This window comes from Diospyros lotus, chromosome 11 (assembly GCF_014633365.1).
Source record: "Diospyros lotus cultivar Yz01 chromosome 11, ASM1463336v1, whole genome shotgun sequence".
NCBI classification, from domain to species: Eukaryota; Viridiplantae; Streptophyta; class Magnoliopsida; order Ericales; family Ebenaceae; genus Diospyros; species Diospyros lotus.
In genome coordinates, this window is record NC_068348.1 from 17,623,385 (window position 1) to 17,629,656 (window position 6,272).

Sequence of the window (6,272 nt, forward strand, 5' to 3'; positions counted from 1 at the left end):
GCACATCAGAACTGTCAAGCTAACGACGTTAAATAAGCGCTTATTGGGAGGCAACCCAATCTCTTCACCTTTCCACTTCATATCAAGTTGCATTTATTTTTTTATTTTCTTATTTTTTTCATAATTATTTCATGTGCATTTTTGTTTTAGGTTAGATTGTTAATCTTGTGAATTTGTTTTGTGCATCCACAATAATGTTTAGGTATTATTTGGATTGTTTTTTTTCTTTTTACAACAATATTAAAAAAAAAGAGAGAAGAAAATAAAAAATAAAAAAATAGGAGCAGAGGCAGTGGCGTGAACCACAGCCCTTTTTGTCGCTCACAGCCAGGCCGTGGCATGCATGCCTTGGCAGTGGCGTGAGCCACTGCCCTCTCTATGGCTCACGCCCAAGCCGCAGCAAGCATGTCACGGCAGTAGCCTGGGCCACTGCCCCCTCTGCTACTCACAAACAAACCGCAGCATGCATGCCGCGGTCCGACCGGGTTAAGAGCGGCCTTTTAAGGCCGTCCCTTTCTTTCCCCCATCTTTTAAATCTATCCCTCTCTTCCCCTCTTTGCCTCTCGCATCCCTCCTATAATCACTCTCTTCCCACTATTTTCCTTCTTCCACCTTGCTTGAACCTGCATTCCTTGCATTCCCCACACTTCCAACTAGTGCATCTCCCCCTTTACATTGGGGCATCCACAATATGTGTTTTATTTGTTTTTGATTTTGCAATTTGTGAATGATTCATCTTGATGTTGCATGATGGTGGTATATAATAGAGTTGGGGTTTGTTTTTGAGGGATTATTGGAGGCTTTTTGTGGTGTTTTTGTTTTTGGGTTTCTCACACCTTGCATAGCCTATTTTACCTTGTGATTTCAGTTATACATATGATGTGTTTGATAAAATGCCCCAACCAATGTTCACATGTACATTGCACCTTAAGTTTGGGATTGTGGGATTTAAGTTTGGGGGGGAGTTTGGGCATCCATGTGACTCTGTCTACTTCATGTCATTCTTATTCATTGTTGCCCTCTCATGTTCAAACTTGTGCATTGTAGGTACATTTTCAGAAGTGATAATGTAGTCGAAGAGCCATCATACACCAGCTGCTTACAAGGGCAAAGCCATTGCCGAAAGTTCCAATACCTCAAAATGAGCATGTGTTGATCTATCTATCATCACAACCTTGACACTATGGACCGGGTACACTCCTTCCTTTTCTTTCTCTTCGTTCCATTGGGACAATGAAACGTCTAAGTTTGGGGGAAGGTTCACTATGGGCAGCTTGCATATGTCGTATGGTCTGGTTATATGGTTTTATCAAAAAAAAAAAATTGTCTTATTTTGTTGGGTAGACGTGCCATCAATGATGAAACTTATTTGATACCATTTTGATGCAAAGACTAAAGATAGTGATGCTACTCATTTCATTTTGTGATTCATTATCCATGTTAGACTAATTTGAGCACAAGTGTCAGAAGGTTCAATCCATAGGTTGACTACACTACTAAGTTTCCATTTAGACTTTCACCCTTAAACCAACTTTGTGAGCAACTTAATCACCTAACATAATGAAAAGAAAAGTTTGGGGAAGGGTGAGCCATGATGGCAAATGTTGAGGAATGTGTTGATTCTGTGCATGTTAACAAATTTGTGTGGAATGTGTTAGACATACTAAGGGAAGCTAGGCAATGACCATAAGCTAGTGATCCCATCCCTATGTCACTATGTCGTGCACCAAATTAAATTTGAGCCTGCATGTATCTTATACCTTTCTTCGTAGCCTGAATGACTTGAGTGATTATGCTCGTAGGGGTATCTTAAAACCTAGTGCCCCGTGGTCATCTGGCTTGGGAGTCATCGGCTAAAAGCTCATTACAAGGGTCATTCAAAAAGCTTAATGGAGTGAAGGCTTGCACATAAGATATCTAAAAAAAAAAAAAAAACAAGATGAAGCATAAAATGTACTCGTTTAGCAAAAAAAAAAAATCGCAAGGCTCGCAAAGAAAAAAAAATTCAATAATGGTGCCGATGTTTGTAATCTTGGGGATTGAGAAAACTGGTGGGTTTGACTATCTAGTGGATGTTAGCATGCCGAAGCATTCAAAATAAAGGAGAGTATTCACAAACTGAGACAACGCCATTTTTGGCTGAGTCCAACTAAACTTGAACAATAAAGAAAAAAGTGATTGAGAGCACCTAGGGATTGAATGAAAAGACCAAGTTTGGGGGTGAAGTGAATATCACGAGTGGGAAAGTGTACAAGACCATCAAGGGGTCGGGATATCAATAACCTTATGCATGATATTGTACCTAACAGGATTCGCGCACACACACGTCAAAACATGGAATAGGTCCAAAACATTTGTGTAGCATTACTAGAAAACTCTGTGTGAATTATGAATGATACCAAAATCTGAGGCTACCTAGAAGGCTATCCAACTTGTAAGTGATTTTGAAATATTAACTATTCTCTACTTGAGGAGTGATATATTTGAGTCGATAATCTTGCTCAGGATGATCAAGAGTTTAAGTTTGGGAGTATTTGATAAGTGTCTTTTATACACTTATTTTGGTCTATAAACTTAGCATTTATACATTCAATGAGCATGATTTCTAGTAGATTTGGTTCTATATATGGTTATGTAGATGTGGAGCATGTGTTGAAGACAATTGAAGCAAAAAAAAAAGTGATGATGATGTCGCATTTTGGAGTTAAAATGGTAGTAAAGGTAAGGTTAAAGGTCCATTTGGGGTCGAGGATGATGATGTTGCAAAGCACCGGAAGAATGATGTCATTGGTGAAGTGTTGGAAATCAAAGAAAAACGACTCACGGTGTTGTCACGCAAAGCATTGCGTGGTAGGGTCGTGGTAAGAATTGTTTTCTATGACTCACGGCCTTATTGTAGAAAGCATTCCGTGATAAAGTTGTGGTTGAAGAAGTATTATGTGGCTCACGACCTTCACGGAAAGCATTCTGTGGTAAGCCCGTGACGAGATTTTCATTCTGTGGCTCACGACCTTACCGCGGAAAGCATTTCGTGGTAAGGCCGCGGTAAGGTTTTAAGCTTCACGAAAAGGCCGTTTTGAGCCCGTTTCCTTTCAAATCAAGTGGAGATAGGCTCTCTCAAGGGGCACGACTTTGGAGACCTAAAAAGCATTATATAAAGAATGATTCTTGAGAGATTTAGGAGCTTTTAGAGGAGGAGAAGACGACAAGTCGAGGAAGAAAAGGGTGATTTTCTTGAAGATCTTCGATTTTGGTTGTATTTTTCTATTCTTTCTTCTCTCCAACATCATGAACTCAGTTTTTATTATTCTTTCATTGGTTGAAACTATGTTAGGCTAAGTACTTTATGGCTAGGGTGATTGATGAAACCTAGTTCAATGATGGTTTAACTAAAAGTATTTAAGTTTTATTATATTCTTGTCTTTCAGGTTGATCGTTTGTTATGCACTAATTCCGTTTTGATGCTTGGCCGCCATTAGAACGTGTTTGTGATTTATATTGCTTTCGAGAGACTCAATATAGATTAGCACTTGGTAATAAATGACATAAGGTTCGATAATAGGTAGAGATACCGTTATGCCTTGTGAAATCTTATTTAGATGATCATTGTGGATAAATGCATGTTTGTATAATTGCAAATTAATTAGAGATAATTAATCTCATATGTAAGCATAGATTTAATTGATCATCGAGAGAGACTTTTGATTAACTTAGGATCATTGATTTTCAACTCAAAGCAAGAATTATAAAACCCGATCATTGAAAGATTAAACCAATTAAAGAACTACGGTGGATTCATGAACCCTAGTGCATTAGATTTCTACATTCAAAAACCTAAAGAATTATTTTGTGTTTTCCATTTAGTGAGTTAGTTTTAATTAATATAAAACTTCCATTGAGTATTCTTTTAATTGTGTGGCTTATTAAAGTTAATAGTCGTTAAAGTAGGGATCAAAAGCTAATCCTCGTGGGAACAATACTTTATTTATCATTATATTACTTGTTACGATTTCGTTCACTTGCGGGAAAGAATACGTGAACAGTATCATTAAGAATGGGCCAGACATGGTCAAACTTAAACCCTTTCTTGTATTGATCATCCTGTGACAATAATATTTTGCCTCGATCGATCTGTAAAATGATATCAATATACATGTTAACATTTATTACGAATAATATAAGAAAAGAAACTTTTTAATCAATATTTACAATATCTTGTTCAGAAGCACCACTTGGATTTAGATTTTTCACTTATCGAATGCATCCTCACAATTTACCAATAGCTTTTGAAATAGTCGTGTAGCAAGTTTGCAATTATCTTAGCAGTCAAATCTGAGTGATACACTCTGGTAATGAGTTGTTGTAATCAGTCTCAACTCGAGGCCAGAATCTCTCTTTCGTTTGATTCATACCTATGATCGGGTTTTGAGAAATATCTAGATATACACGACATAGGTGTATATCTTCTTGAACGATGTATGAGCCACTTCTTTTGTTGGAACTCATTTTTTGTTGGTTAGCAAAGGGTGAAGGTTAGCAGAAGGTAAATGTGGCAAATAATGAAGAGGTGGCACATTATTTATAGTAAAATAGAAAGAATGATAGGGTTAGATATGGGGAATCAAATCCAATGGGTGAGGTTTGATGATATCCAATCAATGGTTGTGATACATATTCGCATAACGAGGTGAGACTTGGGGATAAGATAAGGTTAGGTATGAGTTACTATTTAGCAGATGGTATATACCCGAAGTGATCTACTCTTGTACAAACAATTCGTGAGCCACGTGGTCCCTAGAAAAAATAATTTGCAATGAAACAGGATAGTTGTAGAAAAGATGTAGAATAGGCATTTGAGGTTCTACAATCTAGGTTTGCAATAGTTGTAGGACCATCACTCTTTTGCCAAAAAAATATCTTACACAATATAATGATTGCGTGCATTATTATGCACAACATGATTATCGAGGATGAACGTGATGTTGAGGCGCCAATTCGAGATTGGGTAAAAGCACCAAGTCCAGACGTTGAGATGGTTGCTGATGAAGGCACCCGATTTCAAGAATTCCTCACTTGACATCGAAAAATCAAGGATAAAGAGGCTCATATTGCACTTCGAAATGAATTGATTGAACATTTGTGGGAGAAATATACTAATTCTGAGAATTAAATGTCGAGTCTTAATTATATTTTTTTTCTTTGTAATGTTTTTTTGTTCAAATAATCCCTTTTGAATTTTGTCGTGTTAAATTATAAATCTTATAGATTGCGATATTATGTATAATATCGTATTTTATTTTTTAAATAAATGCAATATTTTATGTAAATACGTATAATTTTTTTACATATTTAATTTAAAATTGCGTCAATAATTAAGTAATTTTTTGAAATAAATTAATTGTTATGAATTAAAGAAATAAGAAAATATAAATAACACTATTCATTTGGCGTAAATTTTGGTGTAATGGGTTGGAGATGTATTGATAAGATAGTGTGAAAGTTGCACCATTTTAGTGCAAAAGTTGCACCATTTTGATGTTTTGGGTTGGAGATGGTCTTATTCACTGAATATTCAGTAGATAATATGGTATTTGATGATATGACGGAGTCAAGTCAAGATCGAAAAACCATACATTTTGATACTAGTCAAACAACTCAAATAGGACAAGTCAGGGATCAAATTATTTCACAAATGTGAATGAGTATCAAAGGACTCGTACATGAGTCTGTAATTTTATTTTATTGTTTTAATTTTAAACTGTGTTTATTTTTAGTATTTGTATTAAAACTTGTAATCGAATCTCGCTTGTTATTGAATTGTTTGATGCAATCTTATAATTTATAATTACATTATGTAATACCAGTTCACGTCTTTAATTTTTATTTTAATGCTTGCTATCTATAATCACATTATGATCCCACTTGCTATTTTTTTTCAAGTCAATTTATTTATTTATTTAAATTTAAGTAGTTTTAATTTTTTGAATAATTAAATTCATTTAATAAAATATTATTTTAAAATTATTTTCAAAATTTCAAAGAGAACGCATGTTTTAGTTTTCTGTTTTGAGAAATAATTTTTCAAAATGATAAAGAGAATGCATTTTCATTTTTTTGAAAATAGATTACTAAAACAGAAGATTAAAAATGAATTTAAAACTCAAAACTGAAAATTGAAAAGCAAAGAGAACGCAGTCTTAGGGGTTGTTCTCTTCGTGTTTTAATTTTTAATTAATTTTTAATTTTGTGTTTTGAGTGTTTGTTTTTAGATT